This window comes from Coffea eugenioides, chromosome 3 (genome assembly GCF_003713205.1).
Source record: "Coffea eugenioides isolate CCC68of chromosome 3, Ceug_1.0, whole genome shotgun sequence".
Classification (NCBI taxonomy): Eukaryota; Viridiplantae; Streptophyta; class Magnoliopsida; order Gentianales; family Rubiaceae; genus Coffea; species Coffea eugenioides.
This window is the reverse complement of record NC_040037.1, coordinates 31,762,278-31,787,419: the sequence shown is the minus strand read 5'-3', so window position 1 is coordinate 31,787,419 and position 25,142 is coordinate 31,762,278. Positions and strand designations below refer to the sequence as shown.

The window sequence follows — 25,142 nt, the reverse complement described above, 5'->3', positions numbered from 1 at the left end:
ACAACCACTACAAGTTCAATAACACAAGATTAGAGCTAACTAAAATGTTTAACAAGAAACCCTAATTCTTTCATCTCTTGACCGAAATTCCAGCAGCATAAATCACTAAAATTAACCATTAAATTACTCAATAATCACCACATAAACCATACAAATTCATAATTACAACAAAAACTTCACTTTCATGACTTCAAGATTAAAACCCCCAAAATTTAACTTTCAAAAGAGATAACTTACCTTCAAGTTGCAAATGTCTTAGGTTAATCTTCCAAAACCCAAGCTCCAAGTTGTTCCTCCAAGATCCAAACTCAAGATTAGTGAAAACAAATGCAAGAAACAAAAGCTTTTCTCTTCCTTTTTCTTTCTCTCAAATCTGGCCCTCTCTCTCTCTATTTCTTTCTTATTTTTGTTGTTTAATAGCTTAGTTTCTCTTGAATCTTCTAGATATAAGCTTAGTCATAAGCCTAGTCAAGACATGAGAAGATATTTTCTACTACACCAATCACATAAAAGCTCCCAATTTGCTCTCAAGCCCTTACACCTTCAACTTAGCTTTTGTTCCATTCTTGCCCTTAAACATTGGATAATCTTTCAAGTAACTCCATAGGTTATAACTTAATCTAATCTAAAACACTTAACCACAATTAATTACTTCACTAATCTCTCTCCTATATTAATCACCTATACTTAAGCATACTTTATCTCACATAAAAGTAATTAAATAACAACCTTTTTGTCAAGGGCAAAATTAGGGATTTAAACTTAGAAACTTTTCTAGTTTAGGATTTTCCTAACTTTTAAACTCACTTAACCTATCTAAAATGGATCAAATCTTATACGTACCTGTACTAAAACACACACACTAGCATACCTAGCTTTAATCACCACTCGAACTTATTAAGTAATACAGAAACTAGGGTTTCAATCCTAACCCCAACTTAGGGTTTTCGAATTAGTCCCAAAACCTAATGTTACCGCACAAATAATGAATATAACATAATATCAAACTTAAGAACGGACTGGGGCCTCACAGGTGGTCGTCCGCCCGTGCGAATTTGCAATTGATGGTCGTCCCTTCCTACACGTGAATTCTTTTGTTTGTTCAGACGTTTAGCAATCCTTTTTCTTTGTTTGTAGTACTCCATGTGCGCATTTTTTTCTTTTATTTGTTTCCTTTAGTGCAGGTCTTTGACCACCGGGTAAACTAGCAAGGAGAGGTCTCCCTCAATTCCTCAATTCTTGGCTTTTGCAACAAAGCTGTTGGCTGAAGAGTGGCAGAGCTGGTCAATTCACATCAATCACCTCAATCCGTCAACCCGTTGTACCAGAAGCTTCTTTCTCATGGTTTCCTCCTGTTCTGCTCTCTTGAGTTTTCATCTTCCTCTCAAATCCACTGTTTCTCCATTTTTGTTCTGTACACATTTTTCCCCCTTGATTAAATTTTCTCTCATTCTCTGATAAGTTTCATATTTTTTGTCACAGGTTGAGAGGTCAGACTATCAACTAAACCATGAAGAAATGTGGAGATTGTTCTCTAAAGGTGAACACTTTCTCTGTGATTTTTTTTTTTTTGCCCTTTTTGTACATTTTCTCCGGATTTTTCCTTTGTATCTCCCTAATAAATCTTTTTTGGCCAAGGTATCTGTTGGATAAATAAGAAAGGAAAAAAAGATGCAATCTTTCTATGTTCGATGGCCGTTTTCTTTCCCAAGATTTGTTATCAATAGATGTGATTTTCTTAGATCTTCAAAAAATGGAAGATGAACGATTGAAGGCATGTTATTTTCTCCTACTATGTAATTAATTTTGTCCTCTCTAAAGAATCATTTTAGAACAGATAAACAACACTTGAACACCCAACATTTACTTCTTTTTTTTTTCCTCTGCTTTTCAGGCACCTGCAAATCTACTCCTTTTTTTTTTTCCTGACTGCCTTCTCTATGAGCTAAAGCTCTCAAGAGATTATCAGTAAACTTATTGGTTGATTTTGCTTTCTCTAAATTTTTTTTCCTTTTGCAGTGGAGCTTTCACTGACCTGCTCACTTTTACTAAATCAAACTTGTGCATAGTAATCAAGTGACTTCTAAGGTTTTCTTTACTATTATTGTGTATATTTTTCTTGGCTGTGATTCTTTTTTTTTTTTCTTATAGTTTTGGTCTCCAAATATCACTTGATGCTTATTTTGATTTTACTGGTTCTTTTTTGTGATTGTGATGGGTCCAGAAAGAGAGAGGGGTCACGAGAAATTACAATTAGTTCATTTTGGTGTTTAATTGAAATCGGGGAAGTTTTCTTCCCTTAATGTACCATATCTTTTCTGTACCATATGGGAATGGGGAAGAAAAGTACCAATCGGGGAAGTTCTTTAATTGAAAAGAACTCAATGGTGTTAATGTAATTCCTCAAAATTACATGCAGATATGGTACTTTTCTTCCCCTTTCTTACCATGAATAATGTCTCCATCTCATTTCTGTTTTATCATTGATTTTTAATTTTTAATTAGAAGAAAAACTTTTAATATCGTCTAAGATGATGAATAATTGAAGATTAGCTAGCTTTTAGATATTTATTTACTTAATTGTTTATACCTCTTTGGTGTTTTGTTGTACCATTTTTGCCTTTCTTGGAGGAAAAATGGCCACCCATGAAAAACAACTGGTAAGGGAGAGTATATTTGTTGTATCATTCTGATTTAATTTTTTTCCCTTCCACTCCCAGTTTAGGATTTGATGGACGATGTTTTTTTTTTCCTCTCTGTTTTTTGTTCTTTTGGTGTTACTTTTCTGAGTATATTATTGGTTGTTGTTACAGGAAGGAATATGAAGATTTGAAGTTGACATCTCAAAGAAGTAGTTAAAGCTGGTAATATTTATTTGTGTTCTACTATTTATACTATAAACCATAGTCTTTTTCTATAAATAGTTTCTCTCACCTAATTTAGCCTATTTTTGTTTATTGAGATTTTTGTCAGAGAAAGGATAAAGGTAAAAGTGATTGGAAGAATGAGCAACTTTCTTCCAGTGTTTTGTGTTTTAGGTTTTATTGTGTTTGTCAAAGTAAATTAGATACGAGTATCTTTTTCTTCTCTATCTTTATTTTTTCCCTTGGCTGGTGAACATGATGAATTTGTTATTTAAACTACTTGGTATTCTTGGTAATGTCAAGATTTTGGAAGCTGTATGATGAAATCTTTATTTCATAGTCGATTTTTCTGGTTTTGTGGTTTTGACTTGCAAAGTGAAATCATTATTATGACTGACTTGCTTGAAGATGTTTTCGTCAGCTCATGATTCATGAGATATATAGTAATATGAATTAGATAAATAGAGTTTAAAAAGCAAAATCCATGTAATCTACTATGAAGATACCATCTTTCCTCTTTTAAATTACTAAAAAAACTTGGCAAGATCTTTGGCTGGAAAAAATATGTTCAGAAAATAGTATCCCTGTGCTTCACAACATTGACCTTTGATGTTGGACCCAATTTTACATTTTTAGAAAAAAAGAAAAATTGGAAAATAATGCATAGAAACTTCTCTAGAATTTGCTTCCACATATATATACAGTATTTTGTTCCCTTTGGGGAAATTTCATCGGTGACATTTATTTTTATTGTTTGATTTATGTTGGTAAGACTTGCTTTTATGCTCTCTCAATAGATTTCTCCTTTTGTTTCTGTTATCGCCATTTTTTTTGTGAAATCTTCTTTCTTCTAAGCAACTTTAAAGGTTCTTTTCTTTATATGAATATGTTATTGTTGGGGTACATCTAACCCTGATCCTACTTTTGTAGCAGGAAATGACCATACTTTGGGTTTTGTTACTGGTGGATCTGCTCTATTGCATGGTGCTACTCAGACAAGTGCCTCACCCTGGTCTTCAGCATCAATGATATTTCCTCCAGCCCTAGGCATGCCTTTAAATGCTGAATGGAATGGGTATCAGTAGTTTGTTTCTGACATCACTTCTCTATTTTACACTGCATTTGTCTACTTGATGACATTTATTGTAAGATTCATGCGTTGAATGTTCATCTGATGTTCAAATTGTGGGTGGCATTTGACAGATGGTGTTATCTTTGCTTGCTGAATACCGTATATGAATTCATCTGATACATTAGATGTCACTGATGCATTTGAAAATCTGTCACTGTTTCCAATTTGTGCTTGTTAATGTGTAAGGTTTAACGTATGAGGTAATAGTGTAGTGAACAAGTGCTTTCTTAGTTATAATTGAGATGAAGAAACTAATTCTTATCTTTTTGTGCTACGGTAGACTGTCTTTTTACTCACCTTTACTGTGATAAAGATCTTCAGAGGCTGTGTTTCTTTTTTTTCAAGACTTTGAAGTTAATTGAAGTTAATAATGATTGTTGTACTCTGCAGCTCTTTTGAGAATTGACAATACGGTTGCTTTGCTATTTCATAGGTAATTTTCTTTTTTACGTATTTCATAGGTTTTTCGTAGGTAATTTTCTTTTATTTTTTTGGATTGGGATCAATATCGTTTGATTAAAGTTTGAAATGTCATTATTGCTTTGCTAAGCATGCTATCTATAGAACTTATTCAATGCTTGGCTTAAAACCTCAGGCTGTTAACAGTTGAAGTAGTTAATTTCAAACCATGTGAAGTGTGTGAAGTATGTCCCAATTAACAATGATTAACAAACTAATGCTGACTGTGACATATAAGGGAATAGTGAACTTGATGAATCTGCTTTGAAACCTGTGTTCTTAATAATATTGAGATTAGCAAAACTTTATGACCAACGTTGGACTAATTTTGAGATTTTACAAAAAACGAAAAATTGGAGAGCAACTCATAGAAACTTTTTTGTTATTTGCCTTCCCTATATATTTAGAGTTTTGTGTTCCATTTTAGGGATTTTTAATGGTCACATGTGCTTGTGTTTTCTTTCTATGGGAATAGAATAGATATCAAAAGTTTGATTAAACAAGTTGTTGCAAAAACTCAACAATCCATGTGAACCCTGCGAATATTCAACAGGAGCAATCTTGAAACATAATTGAATACCAATTTTTTAGATGAATATTGCCTTCACTGTTTTTCTTTACACCAGAAAATTTTTATAGATTCTTGATGCTAGAGTAATATGAACTTTATTGGGAATAAAAGTTGAATTACATGACATTATTTAGAGTTGCATATATTTTGGATTTTGGATTGGAGCATGTCATTAGAATATAAAGATATCGTCTCTGGAGAAGTTTCTGCTTCATTTTTACATTTTAGGATTTTCTTGGCCTATTTGTTTGCATGATTTTATTTCCTTTTTCACCTTATCTTCCATTGGCATTTTGTGTAAATTGCGCAGCTGCATGATCAAGTTGTGGAAAAGTTTACTTGCATACCATCTCCAAGGATCTGGCACATCTAATAGTTTCACTTTGGTGAGAACTCGAGTTACCAAGCAAGACACTTTAGCTTACCTATAAGAATTTTTTCATTTCTTGACTTTGACAACTACTGTACCAAAAAAAAAGAAAAAAGAAAAGTTTCTTGCTTGTGAAATGGGTTAAAAAATACAAGGGGTAACAAATTTTTTATGAAAGTATTAGTAACCAAAAGTGCAAATGTTTGTTGAATTTGTCCTGTCCTTGTTGGCATTATTCAAGTCCCTTGATTTATTTTTAACTTGGTTTACAGCAGTAAACTAATTTCGATGGATTATATCTTACTTTCTTTTTTGTTATAATACATGGCAGGTTCTTCAGCAGTTTCTTTCGAAATTACTCATTACACTTCTAGGGCGAGTACGAACTACAGAAAGTTTTTGTTTTTGGTTAAGTTAAAATATGCATTTATCGGAATCATGGAAGTTCAAGTTCATGTTTCGAGATTCTACAAGACTAATTTTATTGTTTTATCTATTTATTATGAATTCCTTGACTATGAACAATCTATATTTATTGTGTATATTATTGTACTTTTCAATGACATATTTTCCCATTTTTTGAGCCTTAGTTGCGATGCAGGCATTTTGCAAACAGGGCATAACTGGGCACATAAATTTCAGAACTATCCACCGCGCATTTGCGCGGTGATCTCCTCGTAGTACCTTATTAATCGTCATTACAAAGCACAATCAAATTGGGTATTGCCCTCTCTTGAATTGAAATTGGTAACCTTTATTTTCTGCTAGAGATAGAGGAATTTGTGGTTATAATACCTGTTTCATGATTGATACTTTTTGGTTCATTGAATAAAATATATAACCGTACAAATTGATGATAGGCATACCTGTTTCATGTTGTAGTCTCCTATCACAATTTTTCTGTGAACTAAATTGTCTTTGAATCTTTTGCATATCATTCTTGTACCGTTACACAACCCATTTGAGGGTCCAAATTTCTCAATAACATGATTGGATAAACTTTATTGAACACTAACTTGTATGGTGATAATCCCATTCGGAGTAAGAGAGTTCAAAAATTTTTTTTTTGATAATTGCTATTGGTGTAGTCAACTCCTCCATCAAAAACTTTTGAAAGTTCTTTCTTCTCTAGGAAACTCTCTAATTATCGTTTCATTTAGAATGCCGACTGTCTCAACCTTTGCAGCATGTATTGCATAGTTTTGTCATATATTCAACGAAGCATGCATTTTGTTTTAGTGACAGATAAATACTGTCATTAGTTCTTCTTCAAAAGCTTCTCCATTTTTTATATTTAATCAGCATTTTCGTTGGTATTTCAATCATGTCATCCTCTTTAATTAATTTTTCTCTATTTCCAACCTATAATAAAAAGTCACTAAAATTTGAGTCACCTCTTGCATACATATTTCTTGTTAGATTCACCTTTTCCATTTTAATCAATAAGGTTGACATGACAAAACTTGTGATGACAGTTTTTTCCCTTCTAACTCGAGGAATAGCTGGTAGAGCTTGCCAAAAATCACCTCAAAGACATCAACTTTCCCTCCAAAATCTTTTTCATTATTCATTATGTCTTTTAGTGATCTTTCAAGTGTCAATAACAAATCTTTTGGCTGTTAGAGCTTCATCCCAAACTATTGATTTTGATTGTTTAAGTAATTTTGCATTACCACTTTATTTTAATATGGAATAAAGACTGCTTTCAGTTAGGTTATGTGGTCTTTTAAAGTATAAGCGTGTAGTGCAGTTCTTCTATCAAGCATTAGAGCTGTTGCCAGTCCAAATATTTCAGTGATAAGTACAATCATTTTTTTTTTAATCTTGGATGAGATAATAATGTATGTACAAGAATGTTCTTTTCGACTCCTCCGGGTCCATCAATGAAAAATATATTACCTATTCCAGTGTTTGCCTTTTGAACTATTTTCTAAAATGCTTCTTCTTGTTATAGATTTAGCTTTAGTTCAACTTCACGATCAGTTTGATTAGCATTTATTTTGCCTATTTTTAGTTAGGATTTAGAGTAAATTTTTGGTGTGTTTTAAGTTAAAATGGAAGAATTGAATTCCTTTAAAAATTACTTTTCATACAAATAGTGTTTCTTAACCAAAACATGTAAAAGTGTGGGTAATATGCAAATTTATGTTATTTTTGTAGCTTTTCGTGTCATGTAAATTAATTCAAATAAAGAGAAGTTTGATAGCTTTTGACACATCTTAGTATTTTGGCTATATCATAAGGTACAAATATTAGATTGAGATGTTTCTTAACTCATTTTGAAGTTAAGACATAACAATACAATTCTTATAAGACATCTAAATCCATTTCATTGATTTTTCAGGTCAAAAAGTCAAATTACAGTCGGAAGAATTTCTATCAAGTGCTGAAACAGGGCATCAACTAGTTAGGCTTATTTTGGTCATTTATTAGCCTATAGAGATTCAAATGAGATGATTCTTAAATCATTGAAAAGCTATCTCAAAGAACTACAACTTTCATGTTTTATGTAAGTAATTCAACTTTCATCATCAAGAAAAATGCAGTTGAATTTGGCCCAAAAACAGGGCAAAGTTGAGATTTGAGCAGAAAGTGCAAAATTGTGTAAAAGGAAAAATCGTGAGGCAATCCGCAAGGTATACCTCGTGGATCCACCTCACGGATCCCTGAGAACCTTCTGCAAGTTGATTTTGCAACTTGCATTTGTTTCACATTGATTTGTGGACAAATTTTTCTAATAAAATCCGGCTAGATCCAGTTAAACTTAAGTTGGAAAAGTGAAGAACAGCTTTATGACCATGGTATGAGCACATTTTCTCATCCAAGAAAATCTATAAATACCTCTCGTATTTCATTCATTTGGACATGATACAGCATCTTGTAGTGTGAAGTAGAGTAGAGTAGAAGTATAGATAGAAGTAGTTTAGCTCTAACTTTATATTGAGAGTTTTTTTCTTAGTTTAAGAGCTTTTAGAGGAAGTTGAAAACACTCTTGTACCAATTTTATTTGAGAGATCAACTTGTGTAGGAATTTAAGAATTCAACCTCCAAGATATTGAATAAGAATTTTTCTTCCTAAACTTTGTCTCTTATTCTTGTTTGCCATGCTTTCTTAAAAGGTTGTTTTATACTTAGATGTTCTTAATATGATGTCGAGCTTATCATTTTCATATCCTAGGTTGAAGATGAACTTCTTGTAGTTTTGATTTGATGTAGTTTAGGAATGATTATACCTTTTCATGATTTGTTAGTTTGATAACTTATGCTTATGCTTTATGGTTATTTGGCCATCAACTATGAATGATTTGATAATTGTTAAGCAATGAAAGTTGCTTTCAAATAGATCTAAGTTCTTAAACATTAGCCTTATTCTTACGAAAGTAGTGAAATCATTTTTGTTGGATTCATAAAATAACTTCATTGATTTTATTTAATTTGTTTTTGACCTTTTCTCTGTGAACATAGGTGAAGGATGATTTAAAGAGTAAAAGAAATTGGGGAAAGCAATTTCTAAAGGAATTAGCCAAGGCAGTTTCTATTGAGAATGTCCATTGTTGAATGCAAGGACATACATTTGGAAGTTATTCCTTGACAATTCAAGAAAAAATAAGCATAATCACCTTAACTAATTTCTAATCTTGACATAACTAGGGATTCTAGCCTCTAGGATCCTCTCACTTAATCTTTAAGTAATTCTAATCTAACTTGTCTTTACTTTTATTTATTTTCTTGCAACATACCGCCTATATGGTTGTTTTTGCCTAGTTAACTTTGTTTGTTTTTACTTCCTTAATTCTAATTGTCTAGATGATAAAGCAAGTAATTAAACTCAAGTGATTGCCACATTCTAAGTTCCCATGAGATCGATACCTATTATCCTTATACTCAATGAACAAACTGTGCACTAGCAGATATAGGGTAATAAGGTTTTAAAATTTGTAGTGAATAAAAAAATCCCTATCACAGTTTAAGGTGTCTCAATAGAGATTTCTTCTCCGATTTCTCTTGGATATCTGTTTGTGTAATGAGTCTCAATTGTAGGTGGAATTGGCAAGTCAAATTGGTCAATATTTTTACCCATACTATCTAGATAATAATTGATGCTTTAAAGAGTGGTATATATGAGAGTGCTATCTGTTTCTTTTCTGTTCCTTTTAAAATATTCATGCATAGCCTCCAAGTATATGTACTAGAGAGCTCTTGTGTCTTCATATTTGTAATTATTGGATTCAAGTAATCCTGTCTTTTGTATAGCTTGTTTGAATGTGAAAAATTTTGTTCCATTTACTATTAACAAATTTTCATATAAAGATGGACTTGGAACATGATTTAGTAGGATCTTCAAATAATATCTTTTACCTTTAGTAGGATTTACACTTTTACTCTTGCAATAGTTTACATTTATCCTTTCAAACCAATACCGATCTTTTGATTTCCAAACATAGTCTTGATAAAGATGCTTTTTGGCATTCGGATTTCTACAATAGAAGTTCAAGAATCCTGTTAGTATTGTCTTGGAGACATTGTTTGACTGTATAACATATATTAGATCTTGAAGCTCCTAGTAACGTACAAATTATTTTTCAACAAGATATAGTCACACATTTATTATTGCTGGATTTACTTTGTTTAAGAAAAATTCAAATATCCTCCACATCGCTTCTTGTGTAGAGACTCATCTAGCATTTAAAAAATCCTAAATTTCATCAACTAAGTTATTGCCATCAATATAAGATATGTAAACAACTATTTTATCATGACTTTTTATAGATATATTTCTGGAAATACTCAACAGCTTTCAGTCCAGAATTTATCTCCATATTTATATGACAATTGTATCTTGTGAGAAGATATGGGTTGTAAAGAACAAACCAACTACTATTGAGTAGTCATTTCTAAGTAAAACTTCTCTACTATTGAGTAGTCATTTCTAAGTAAAACTTCTCTATTGTTGTTACTGTACGCGATTATATTTCAAGTCTGCAAAATGACAAGAAAAATACATGACAAATATATGATATATAAATTTAGGTACAATTTCTTGAATTTTCTCGAACTTATAGAGAGCTTCCTTCGATTCTTCTCCTCCAACACCAATCCAAGGGCTTCGCAGCTTGTTCTTGGACCCACCACCGATTCCTTCAAATCTTGATATGGAAGATTTGAAGAACGTTAGAAGATATTTGAAGACTCAAGTCTTGATATATGGGAGACTTGGAGAGGTTGAAGATCCAGACCCTTGTAACTTGGAGCTTCAATACTTGAGTGTATGAGATGGCTCTTAGTGTCTCTTGACTTGGTAGAGAGACCCCTATTTATAGCTATAGTACGAGGTAGAGGTTGAAAATATATATACCACTCTACTTGTCTTACAAAACATACAGTCATACTAGAACTGTGTCAGTTTAAATATTATCTCTTCATTTTATATTTATTAATAAGGAGATAATACTTAAGGAATATTTCCTTGATTGCCCAGATTTGTAGGGATATACGACATGTCACCATTTGATTGGGTAGGCTATTGCAGTATACAAGACATCTATAGGGATTAAATGGCTCTAAATATTATTTCTTTAATAAAGAAATAATTATTTAGATATTTATCCATAATTTTGCCAAACCATATAGACACATGACGCGGCATAATTTAATTGGTAGAGATGTCTTGACAATATTAATTGGCTGTAACATTTTGTCTTAACATGTGGAGAGGTATAATTGACCAACGAGTAGCCAAACTTCCAAATGCGCATGACATATGGCCATATTCAATTGAATAACAATAAGCCATATAAATAATTTATATACCAATGGTAATTTTTAGAATTTAATTAAAATTTCATTGTCCACAGTTACTACTCTTGTAGATTGGATATCCATCCTCTCGACCTATACTCTTATCAAAACAAGGTCAAGGGTAATGGAATTTGCATTCACTATTCACCATGCTTGGGATTTTATCATTTTGGTGCCCGCAAAAACCATACATCATATGCTTAATTTCAAGGTCGTATATACGAGGGATCTTTTTTTTTTTTTGTTAAGTAACTCAACAGAAACCAATTAGTCATACAAGTTAGTGTTAGTAATCTTGCACTCGTTTTTTTAGGATAATGACCATATGAACATGTGGAAGCCCCCTTCTTTTGGAATTTAATTATATGGACATTTGCTGCAACTATTTTGAAGATATTTTTTTGAATAGTTGGTCTTTAAGATCTTATAGCTTGGCATGAAATACTCTTGACATCAAATCTAATTAATCTTGTGTAGTTTGTCCCCCCACCAAATTTTGTTGAACTTCTATTCATTACATATTTGCATGTCATTGTAGTAAATAGAACTATTTTTCCAGGATGATAGACTAAAGCAAATGCATCTAAATATCTTCTTCGCATATCTTGTGGGCTACCAATAAACATTACTGGTGAAACTATCCTTTGGCCCAAATTTTGTAGAACCATGATTTCGTATAAAATAAATTCTAGGTCCATAATATTGGATCATAGGATCGTAAGATCCCACTAAAAATATCTAAATTAATGATTTTCAATTCATATATTACTTTATCTAACATAAAAGATATCAATTGAGCAAGTTAATCATAAATATATAGCATTTTTTACCTGTAGTTTGATAAGATAGAAAGAAAATGAATGTAAACAGTTATAAATAATGATATTAAGTCTTAAAATCAAGTGTAGACAATGGAATTTTAATTAAATTCTAAAGATTACCATTGGCCTATAAATTATTTTATGGCATATTTTTACCCAATTGGATATTGCCATATGCCATGTACACCTGGAAAAATTGGTTATTAAATGACCAATTATATTTTGCCACGTGTCAAGGTGAGGTGTTCCAAATCAATTCAAATTGCAGGGATATCTCCACCAACCAAATCATATCATATCACATGCCTATTGGATAAATATCTAAGTATTTATTTCTTATTAAAGGGATAATATTTAGAGTTATTTAATCCAAGTATATTTCTTATATACTGCAATAGCTTGTCCAGTCAAACGACGCCACGTCACGCGTCCCCACGGGTTTGGCCAATTGAGAAATTACTTATCTCTTTATTAATAAATATAAAATGGAGAGATAATATTTGACTGACACAGTCCTGATATGACTGCACGTCTTGCAAGACAAGTAGAGTAGTATACATGTTTTCAACCTCTACTTCATACCACAATTATAAATAGGGGTTTCTCTACCAAGTCACAGAGACAGAGACACAGAGACATCTAGAGGCATCTCATACGCTCAAGCATTGAAACTCCAAACTACGAAGATCTGGGTCTTCAAGCTCCCCAAGTCTTCCATATATCAAAACTTGAGTTTTCAATTATTTTCAAGTTCTTCAAATCTTCCATATCAAGATTTGAAGGAATCGGTGGTTGATCCAAGTACAAGCTGCGAAGCCCTTGGATTAGCGTTCGAGGAGAAGAATCGAAGGAAGCTCTCTATAAGTTCGAGAAAATTTCAGAGATTGTACCTACATATTTCTAAATTTATATATTACATATTTGTCGTGTATTTCTTTTTTCTTGTCGTTTTGCAGATTTGAAATTTTAATCGCGTACAAATTTTTGGCACGCCCGGTGGGACCATCTCTGCCTTCCATCTCTTCTCTCCGATTATTCAACTACATATATCATCAATGGCACCGAAGAGCAACAAAATCATGATTGTACATTCCAAGGCTACTGATGCTAAGCCTGTTCAGGAAGCTGCACATGTTGCCACCAATACCCGCGCTATTGGTCATGTGACAAGGAGTATGATGAGAGCCTCCACCCAAAGTAGCATGGAAGCTCCATCGGCGCCAACTGTCGTCTTCTGTTCAATATCACCAATGAGCTATTCTTCCACGATAGGGATCTAAGACGTTCCTGTCTCGATTGAGAAAGCTCTTGCCATGCTCAAATTTGGATTCGAATCCAAGTTTTCTAAGCATGATGATGATTCATCAAGCACTGGATCAGTCTCTTCACATGAAACTTTTCATTCAAGATTTTCTATTGAAAATTCTGCTGCTTTTTCTGTTGCAATGCCTGCTATGATGACAAACACTTTAAGTCTCGAAGAACAAGTTTCGAACATGTTCAAGATGATGGAAACCATGATGAAACACATCAAGGACCAAGATGATCTTATTGCTCAACTGCTCACCCAGAAAGATCACGCTCCTGAAGGAAGCCATGCGAACCCTAAGGAGCACCAAGAGCGTGAAATTCCCTCATCTAAAGGCAAAGACAAGGTGAAGGAAGTATATGTGACTGCCGATGGAACTATGCCCGTGGAACAATTGAAAGAACTTGTTGAAGGCGTGATCAAAGATAAAAAGGAGGGTGGTTCAAAGTCAAGCTCTACCTACTGCAAGTCTTACACTGCTAGAATTGACAACCTAGCAATGCCTGCTGGATATCAACCACTCAAATTTCAACAGTTCGATGGGAAAGGTAGTCCAAAACAACTTGTGGCTCATTTTGTCGAAACCTGCAATAACGCTGGAACCTATGGTGACCTGCTAGTCAAACAGTTCGTCCGATCCTTGAAGGGCAACGCGTTTGATTGGTACACTGATCTCACTCCGGGGTCCATCGATAGTTGGGAACAGTTGGAACAAGAGTTCTTGAATCGCTTCTAAGCACTAGAAAAATCGTTAGTATATTGAAGTTGACTAACACTCGTCAATGGAAGGATAAACCTGTGGTTAACTACATCGATAGGTGGAGAAGTCTGAGTCTCAACTGCAAGGACAGACTGTTTGAACCCTCTGCCATAGAAATGTGCATCCGAGGAATGCATTGGAGCCTAAGCTACATTCTACAGGGTATACGTCCAAACACATTTGAAAAATTAACTACTCGTGCTCATGATATGGAGTTAAGCATCACGGCCAATGCAGCTGATGGGTTTCCTATTCAGGCTCCCCGAGCGCAACCGCCTCGTTAAAGCAATGAAAGACAAGAAAATAAAAAAGGGGGCAACCCTCCTTCAAGATTCAGTAATAAGGAATTCATGGCAATAAACACAACTCCCATGAAAATTACTACCAAGGTGAGCCGAAAGGTCACCGAAAAGGTAGACTTCTCTCAAAATAGGTCTGTAAGAAGACCCACTTTGAAAGAGATGTAAGAAAAAGAATACCCATTCCTTGAATTTGATTTACAAGGGATGTTTGATGATCTTTTCAAGGAGAAACTCCTTGACCTTCCTGAAATGAAGCGCCCAGAGGAAGTTGGTCGAGTCAATGATCCAAATTATTGCTGTTATTATCGTCTGATTGGCTACCCTCTCACTAAATGCTTTGTCTTTAAGGACAAAATTATGGAATTAGCCCGTCAAGGAAAAATCCTTCTGGAGGAAGATAAAGCATCGGCAAACCAAACAACAATAATGTTTGGATCTGTGTGTTGTCCGATAGAAGTTTTAGCCACAACAAGCAGTGCTTCGTCTAAGGAGTTTGAAAAATCCTCAATTGAAGATGTTATTGAAGATGACAACGAATGATGGACTTTAGTCACTCAAAAGAGGACTTGCAAGCGAAAAATAAAGAAGTACATCTTTTCGAAAAGCATTTGTTCGACAAAGCTTAAAGTGACAATGAAACAACGAAATGCAACAAAGAAACAAAAGGGAGTGGCCACAAAACCAATTCCTTCAAATTTTTAGCTCCTTCAAGAGGGTCGACAGCCCGTGACACTGAGAAAATTTATACTCAAGGGGTATTTAAGTGACGATGCTGATAATTCTACCTCTTGTAATATCGTCAAAGCTGAAAATCCTCAAGTCACCTAAATTGGCACTGAATTTGAGAAAAAACTCAAAATCGATGATAAACCACCTGTGGATTGTGCAACGACTATCATTTTTTATGATAACGATTTAACTGTTGAGTTTAAAACCCACAATCGACCTTTGTTTGTTAGTGCGTATATCCGAGAACAGAAGATGAATCGGATACTCATTGATGGGGGATCTGCTGTCAATATTATGTCCGTACGTACTATGAAAGAACTAGGAATCTCAAGCGATGAACTCTCCCAGAGCCGCCTCATGATCCAAGGATTTAACCAAGGGGGGCAAAGAGCAATTGATCTCATAAGGATTGAATTGTTCATTGGTGAGTTGTCTTCAAGTGCGTTATTTCATATCATTGAAGCCAAAACCTCTTATAATATGCTCTTGGGACGACCCTAAATTCATGAGAATGAAATTATACCGTCTACTCTACATCAATGTTTCAAATATTATCGAGACGGTATAGTTAAGAAGGTTGTTGCTGATGATAAACCTTTCACTGAGGCCGAGGCACACTTTGCCGACGCCAAATTTTGCCTTCAGAAAGTAACAAAAAGAAAAGAATCAGTAAAGAAAGAAAGTCAAGATTTCAAAGTACCTATTTTGCGGTATATTTCAAGATCAAAGAGAGAAGAAGGTCAGTCTTCTTTTATCAGAAATGATACATTAAATATTCCGCTTACCAAAATAGAGCCTGTTAAAAGTGAGAAAGCGAGCCTGCAAGGATTTGTCCATCCCAAAGAAGAACCGGCAATAGAACATTACTCACTACCAACTAATCGGACTCAAGAAGGTTTTGATCCAAATGCATATACACTTCTTGCTAAGGCGGGTTATAACCCAAATGAGGAGCATGCATTGGGCAAACTCCCTACTGAGGTGACTGGCGAGAAGATTCATGGATTAACACCTACACAGAGAATGTTGAAAGAAAAAGGCTATAATGTTGAAAGTTCGTCAATGGGTCTTAGTTATCAACCGCCTTCTCCAGTGCGTATAATGATCAAAAGGGCAAGTTGTAACTACGTAAACGAGGAAATGGAGGTCACAAGCAGAAGGAGATCTGTGTTCGATAGATTGGAAAATAAGTCAAAGCGTACTTCTGTGTTTGACAGACTTGGCCCGCAGCCGAAAGATTTGAAACCGCCCGTCTATAAAAAATTAGGCAGTAAAAAGCAAGAGTACCAAGTTACCAAGGAAGAAAATCTTACTCCAATAAAGAAGAACAGACCAAGAAAGTGAGTCTCCAATTTCTTCATGCACTATGGAGACTTATTTAATGTAAGAATTGAAACAATTTTTGAAGAACAGGGTCAAGAAAGTATGGCTTCCTGTCATCATATTACGATCAGTGATCCCGAAGAAGAAGAAGAAGAAGCGGATGACGCTCCCCCTGAACTTAAACAAGGGGTAAAAAATACAGTCGATGTGCTAAAGGAGATTAACCTTGGCACAAGCGACGATCCTCGCCCAATTTACATAAGCTCTTGTATGACTCTTGAAGAAGAGAAAGAGTATGTCGATTTGTTGCTCGAGTTCAGGGACGTCTTTGCTTGGAATTATTCAGAAATGCCTGGTTTGGATTCAAAGATCACCGTTCATAATTTATCTGTCAAGCGAGGAACAAAATCTGTCAAGCAAACTTAAAGGCGCTTTCGACCCGAATTGATTCCTCTGATAGAAAATGAGATAAATAGATTGATTGAAACTGAGTTCATACGGGAAGTGAAATATCCAACATGGATTTCAAGCATTGTCCCTGTGAGAAAGAAGAATGGGCAAATTCGAATTTGTGTTGATTTTCGAGACTTAAATGAGGCTTGCCCCAAAGATGATTTTTCACTCCCCATTACAGAATTGATGGTAGATGCTACAACCGGGCATGAAGCACTATCTTTTTTCGATGGATCGTCTGATTACAATCAAATACGTATGGCACCCGAGGATGAAGAGTTCACTGCCTTCCGCACCCCCAAGGAAATTTATTGCTATAAAGTAATGTCGTTTGGCTTGAAAAACGCTGGAGCGACATATCAAAAGGCAATGCAAAGAATTTTTGATGATATGCTCCATAGAAATGTAGAGTGCTATGTTGATGACCTTGTGGTGAAATCAAAAAAGCGAGACCATCATATTCAAAACCTTCGAAGAGTTTTCCAACGCCTTCGGAGATACCAACTAAAGATGAATTCTTTGAAGTGCGCATTCGGAGTCACTTCTGGCAAGTTTTTCGGTTTCATCGTTCATCAACGGGGGATAGAGGTCGATCGATCTAAAATGGATGCCATTGTGAACATGTCTGAGGGGCAAAATATTCATGAATTGAAGAGCCTTCAAGGGAAGTTGGCTTATATCCGGAGGTTTATCTCTAATTTGGCCGGACGACGCCAACCCTTTAGTCGACTGATGAAGAAAGGGGTACCCTTCGAGTGGGATGAATCGTGTAGGAATAATTTTACAAGTATCAAAACGTACCTCATGAATCCCCCAGTGCTGGCTGCGCCCATTCCAGGGAAATCATTTATTCTCTATATTTTCGCACAAGAACGGTCAGTTGGGGCCTTACTTGCTCAAGAAAACGATTAAGGTAAGGAGAATGCGCTGTATTACTTGAGTCGGATGATGACATCTAATGAGTTAAATTGCTCACCCATCGAGAAATTGTGTTTGGCACTTATATTTGTCATCCAGAAGTTGAAACATTATTTTCAAGCACACACTATTCGACTCATATCTAAGTCTAATCCCATTAAATATGTCATGGCAAATCATGTACTGTCTGATCGGCTCGCGAGATGGTACCTCCAGTTTCAACAATTCAAAATTATTTATGTACCTGCGAAAGCTGTCAAAGGACAAATATTGGTAGACTTTTTAGCCGATCATCCTATACCTGCCGAGTGGGAGTTGACTGATGAACTCCCCGATGAAGAAGTGCTTATGGTCGAATCCCCGTGGTTGATGTATTTCGATGGAGCCGCGCACCGTGACGGAACTGGTGCAGGAGTTATCTTTTATACTTCTGAATCAGATATATTATCATACTCTTTCACTTTAACACGTCGGTGTTCAAACAATGTGGCTGAATATCAGGCATTGATTCTCGGTTTGGAAACGGCCGGAGACATGAAGCAGTTGCATTTTAGGGTCTATGGTGATTCCAAATTAGTAGTAAATCAATTTTTTGGTATTTATGATGTCAAAAATCCTGAATTGATCCCATATTATAAGTATGCAAGATAATTCATGGAATATTTAGATAATGTCACTATAGAACATATCCCTAGGAATTTCAACCAACTAGCAGACTCTTTGGCAAAGGTGGCGTCCATGATCAGTCTACATTCTCATCGAAATCAAATTTCAATATGTCAAAATTGGATCATACCTCCGATGTTCGATGAAGAAGATGCTGGTGAGGAAGAAAATGCTTATCATATTTTTGTCCATGAGATTGAAAAGAAGGATTGGCGTCATCTCATCATTGATTACCTTAATCATGGGGAGTTACCAGAAGATCCCAAGAAAAGGGTTGATATACGTCGTCGAACGCCACGTTTCATTTACTACAAAGGGGACGCTTTACCGAAGATCATTCGATGGGGTGTTTCTACGATATCTTGGAGAAGATGAGGCCATGCAAGCAATGGAGGAGGCTCACTCTGGGATGTGTGGTGCACATCAATCTGGCCCGAAATTACACTTTCGCATTAAAAGAATGGGATACTACTGGCCAACAATGATGAAGGATTGTATCGATTTTGCTAGAAGAAATCAAGCTTGTCAATTTCATGGCAATTTCATCCGTCAACCCCCTAAACCATTGCATCCAACTGTGGCTTCTTGGCCATTCGATGCTTGGGATTTGGGTATAATTGGACCGTTCCCAAAATCTTCTGGAGGACGCATTTTCATTTTGGCGGCGACGGATTATTTCTCAAAGTGAGTCGAAGCGGTTCATCTAAAATAGGTCAAGAAGGAGAATGTGGTAGATTTCATTCGCTCGCACATCATTTATTGGTATGGAGTCCCACGTCATATCATCACTGATAATGGTAAACCTTTTTGCAATGTAGCAATGAACAAACTTTGCGAAAAGTTTCATTTCAAACAATACAATTCGTCCATGTACTACGCTGCCACAAATGGACTCGCTGAAGCGTTCAACAAGACCTTATGTAATCTGTTGAAGAAAATCGTGGATAAATCGAAAAGAGATTGGCATCTTTGAATTGGAGAAGCACTTTGGGCATACCGAACTACTTTTCGAACTCCCACGCAAGCGACCCCATACGCGCTTGTTTACGGTGTTGAAACTGTTCTTCCACTTGAGTGTCAAATACCTTCGCTAAAAATTGCGATTCAAGAAGGGTTCAGTGAAGAAGATAATGTTCGTCTTCGCCTTGAAGAGTTAGAAGCACTCGACGAAAAGAGATTGGAAACTCAACAACGAATTGAGTGCTATCAGGCTCGCCTTTCAAAAGTATTCAATAAGCGCGTTTGACCTCGCTCTTTCCAAATTGGAGAGTTAGTGCTCGCCGTTCGGAGACCAATCATTCTTACTCATGGCGGACAAAGAAAGTTTACTTCTAAGTGGGATGGTCCATATGTTGTTCGAGAAGTGTATACAAATAACTCATACAAGTTGGTTGCTGATGATGGATTAAGGGTTGGCCCCATCAATGGCAAGTACCTAAAAAGGTACTATGCGTAATCAGAATCGCGCGATGCTCCTGACCCGCATGAGCTAAAACTGTGGATGGCAACCACCAATAGTGTAGTATGTGGTTAAACTGGTAAAACACTCCACCAAGTCTAAGGTGGTAAACAAATAGATACTCCTGACCCGCATGTGGTTAAAATGTGAACGGCAGGAACTACGTGTGACTTGATTCCCTTGTTGGGATATGTAAGCAATTTGGAGGGCAACTTCTAAGTTCAGTTACACCTCCTAAACCAAACCCTCTTTCTTTGCAAAAAAAAAATTGTCTCTCTTTCTTTGAAATAAAATGCTAAATTTAAAAGATCTTTTCTCTTAGGAAAAAAAATATATATAATAAGAGATAAGAAATGAAAAATATTTTATTATTAAAAAAAAATTCATTACAAGGGAAAAGAAAAAGAAAAAATTCAGGGAAAAGACATGGTGAAAAGTCTAAATGTCAAATTTGTAGTCTACTGTAGCTATTTTACATGATTCTAGTACGGACTTCATGTCTTCAAGTTCCTTCACTGCGTCATCAGTCAAGATGCCGGTACTTTCACTATAAAAGAGCTCATCATGTGCCCGGGTTATTTCAGTCCGGATCTCCTCAAAAGTTTCATGCTTTTGATCGATAGTTGAGCTGATTTCCAAGCCTTGTTTTCCAAGTTGATAAGTTCCTGTTGTAACACTTTCTTCCTGTCTTCAATGGACTGCAACTTTTCTTCAAGACTTTGCAAATGACAAGTTAGATCTTCTTCCTTCGTCTTAGATCTCCCGAGTTGGGCGGTCATCTTGGAAAGGAGTTCTGTATGTGTTTCTTTACTCATCTTTTCCCATGATGAAGATGCCAAAATATCATATGTCTCAACCTTGGCAAACAATTCTATCAAGAAATCCTTTAAAGGGAGACCATTTGTAGAATCCGTTCTTGTGATTTCCGCAATGATTTCCTCTGCGTACTCTTTTAAAGAAGATATCTGCTCAATAGGAGTGTCAAGAATCTGCCTGCGAAAATTCATCCACAAACTCTGCAAGTATCTCCTTCGATGCGCTTGGATCAATTTTTGCCCGTGAAATTCTGAAACCAGTGCTGGTTTAGGTCTCTTTCGGATCTCGTGCGAACCAATTAACTCCTTCTTACGCATTGATGAGGTACCTCCACTGGGGACAAATTGTTTTGGAGTACTGATTGCTACTTCCTCCCTTTTGTTGTTTGAAATTATATCATCAGTTTCGAGTTCGGGTGGTGAATTGTTACCAACATCCTCTTGACGGAATTCAGGAAACGGGGGCTGAAAAGAAAAAAAAAAAAGGAAGGTTACAAAAAAAAGGGTTACAAAAAAAAAAAAAAAAAATAAAGAGATGATTACCTTAAGTGGCGATACTCCAACCAACGGTGGTGTAAAGGAAACATCCTCCAAAATAGAAGATGTCCTCTTCTTTGATCGGTTCCAATGACGGTCTTGACTATTACAACCGCTCGCCAACGAATGAGTTCCTCCTCAGGTAGATCTGATGCCCTGAACTTGAGTTCCTTCCTTTTCTATAGTCTCAATAGAATCATGATCGTCCACCGTTTCAATTTCGACATCTTCTTTTATGTGAGTCACGGATACGGATTTTGAAACTTTGGACGGCGTTTTCTTTGTTGGAATCACTAGTTGCGCCTCTTTGATGGCCTGTCGAGAGTCCTTGGAAGACTTATTTTTTGTGACAATATTTTTCGATGGACTGCTAATAATTTTGTTCTTCCGCATGATGGATAAGGTAAGACCCGTCACAATCTCTATAGCTCCATTAAGATGCATTGATTCGTTGGCGGAGGTAACCTTACCCTTCTTCGATGATTGCTGAGAGATATTAACGGTGAATTTAAAGGAAGTTGAAGAGATACTATTTGACCGAGTTGACCACCAGGCGTCATAGTCTTTTGTGATCAATGGATGCTTCTTGTGCATGGGTATAGTCATCCGAGATCGCGTCTGCGTACGAACTGATGAATCCCATAGTTGAATTGCCTCACCTAAAGTATAAGTATGAGTAATCTCTTTCAAGTTGTTGGAATGTCCTGACAGAAGCCGAATTGTCTGCTAAACCTGCAAGCATTATATTTCTCAATAATGAAAATATTGTCCTTACGTAGAGTTAAATGGCAAGAGCGTTAACTAATGAAGTAGCTCATAAGTCTTGATGATAAGGATCCATCGTCGATCAACACCTTTTCTTCATTCTCAGCCCAACACAATTTGGGAAGTATCAAAGGATTCACTTCTTTGAAGATTTCCTCAGCTTCTGATCGGCCATAAAATATTGTCATTTTCTCACCACTAAATCTTGTCATGCGCGCGTGGTGGCTACCCGCTTGATTATTTTCATAATATACATCGAAGTATTGGCCAATCCAATCACAGACGTAATGGAATGGAAAAGTTATCCCACATTCTCCAAGGTTAGGGGCGTGGACGATCTCCCTCAACCCATGATATATGCTCGCAAGAACGGGAATCGCAAGGCAAAATCTTCTCCTTGTGGCCATTAAGCATGCAACCTTGAAGACATTTGGGCGAATACGATCGACCTTTTTGCTTGGTAAAAGGAACTTGCAAATCCAACACGTTATGAATGCTGCAATATAGGTTTCCTTTCTTAAAGACCCTGGGATATCCAATGTGTCGAAAGGGACGTTGAAGTCCTTTGTATCAGCAAGGTCGTGTGGCTCTACGCTTCCAGAAGGGTTGTAAGTCATTTTCAATTTAGATGTAGTCTTTCTTCTATTCGCCCTACTCGGAGGAGCTCTATACCTAGTCTCTCCTTTGAACCAGAAGCGAATCCAATCTTTCATCCATACCCCTTGGTCATTCGTCCAAAGGTGGTAGTAAGTGGAAAAGATGTGCCTGCAACTCTCAGGGAGAAGTGGCTTCCCTTCTTTGTCACGAGTGAGAAGCTCCTGCGCCAAAGGAACAACTTCATCAAAGAACGAGCCATCGATCGATAGGCCACCAAGTCGATAAAAATCCCAAAGTGTGATGGACAACTCCCCAACGGGCGTATGAAGTGTATTTGTCGAGGGACACCAATATTTGAAGAAGGCTCACAAGATATTTTCACAGCGATCGTAGGAGTATCGCAACGCGTAGACAGCTTCAAATATGCTAGCACGGGTGAGCACTTCTTTATACCTTCCGAGGATGTCCTCGACCCATTCCCAATAATGAGAAGTGAAGCATGCCTCGCTAAAGAAGGACGAAAGGATCTTCCATGTAGTTTTGTCAATATTGAATCCCACGAACGGAAGCGTGAATTTGGCTATTTCTGGATCTCCATTATGAAGTGATGAGTTTAATACAACCACTTCTTCTTCCCTCGACGTAGTGGAGAAAGTCGACGGTGCCACAACTTCTTTGGTCCACTTGCTAGTCCAATCCACAAGATGAAAGCATCCTTCAAGGGGTATAAAAGATTCAGCGAACGTGCCGATTGCTGGTTTATGAACATGTAGTGACAAGCTCTTTGATTGAGGTCCACCCCGTTCATCCGTCAATGAAATATGTGGCAATGGCGTGGCGTAGTCCTTAATTTGCATGATTGCTGAAATCTTGTAAAAGAAAGTATTAGACAATGAAGGGAGCGTCTTGCAAAATTTTGGTAGTTAAATTACCTAATTGGTTGCCTTTTCTCAAGTCCCCGGAATCGTTTCGAATCCCTCTTCAAGCACAGTTTTGGTTATCTATAAGAAAGCAAGTTGACAAAGTTTAGATCGAAATCATGCATGATAGTAATATTTGGAACGCAAAACGACTAATGCGAAATTGATATCAAATTTCCAGCCATAAGGAATAGCTCGGGAATAATATTTTGAGCCAATCTTTGTTCTCAAAAAAATATTGAAAGGGCATACATGATTTCGAATAATATTTAAAGGGTATCTCAAATTATATTTTGAGCCAATCGTCGTTCGGTCAATTTCAATCTTCCAGCCAAGACCCAAGTTTCGTTCTCAAATAATATTTTGAGAATTTATTTGGTAAGTTTGTGAGGCTCTAAGCTTCTCAATTGGCCGAAGTTCCTTGTAACAATTAAATATTGCAAAAAAAAAAGGGGGCTTCAAGTACCTGGTGAGCGAAAAGAAAATTATTGGAGTGCAACCGATGAATGATGATTGATGCTTGCGGCTCGGCAAAGGTGATAACCAGCTTCAAATTGTCCCTATTGATCGAAGGATAGCAAAGCCAACAATAAAGGCAAGTAAAAGTGAGATGGTATGTCGACAAATGATTGATAAAAAAATTAAAATTTTGGCAAGGCAGCCGTACGTCAAGGTGTGGTTGAATGGTAGACTTCGGATGCCAGGAAGAGCAGTGACATGAATCAATGAAGCCACAATTATAAGGAGTCGTGTTTGCAATTACAGTGGCTAATGTGTTATTCAGCTTTGTGGTAAAACTCTAAAATATCACTTTGATTTGTTAGACATAAAGAGTCGAGATTCCAACGCAACTTGGTAGAGTGACTTGTAATCGAAACATGCAAGGATTCGGATACTAACTACTCACAAGTTTCGAGGTTTGGAAATCATATTATCTTATAATAAGTTGATGGTTTAGGTTCAGAAGTTTGAGACATGGCAGCTTAACATGCAGATTTCAAGTATTAGGCACAGTTAAGATAAATTAAAATAAGAATGGGAACCATTGATACTAGGAGGCATGAATATTTATGAACGAAAATTGGAGGTGACTACCTTCAAAGCTGTGGTAGAAGCAGCAACTAGATTTTGCAAACGGCTCGCAACGTTAACAAAGAAGATATTGCCCTAAATCTATCTGTGCAGAAACTACCAAAAATCAGCAGTTGTTCCATGCAAAGTAGCAAAACGAGGAACACAAGCAGAGTGGTAATGAGAGCGTCAAGTCATTCATCGGTTAATCCGTATGAATGCTACTGTGAACTCAAGAAGCATATTAGATTCATGCATGAAAGCTATTTTGGCTGGGATAATATGAGAGCAAGTATGTCCATGGATAATTTGAAAGTCCGAGAGATAGTTATATAAAAAAAGGGGAGAGTTTTAAACTCTAGCAGAGAAGAAATCCACCCATAGCTCGGAGAAGTAATGCGTAACTTAAAATAATTCAAGAGTAGCTCGGCAAGAGTGATGTCCGACTTCAAATTGATTCTATCAGTCGAAAAGGCAACGGAACCAAACAAACTAGCGAATT

General features: G+C 36.1%; 1 long non-coding RNA gene across 1 annotated transcript; it reads left to right on the top strand.

The window, feature by feature from the left end:
• The first annotated feature begins 3,978 nt into the window (after positions 1-3,978).
• LOC113766934 lies at positions 3,979-5,931 on the top strand. The gene is made up of 3 exons (XR_003467824.1): positions 3,979-4,429; positions 5,337-5,412; positions 5,728-5,931. It is a non-coding gene; the product is annotated as an uncharacterized LOC113766934 (long non-coding RNA).
• The last annotated feature ends 19,211 nt before the right edge of the window (positions 5,932-25,142 follow it).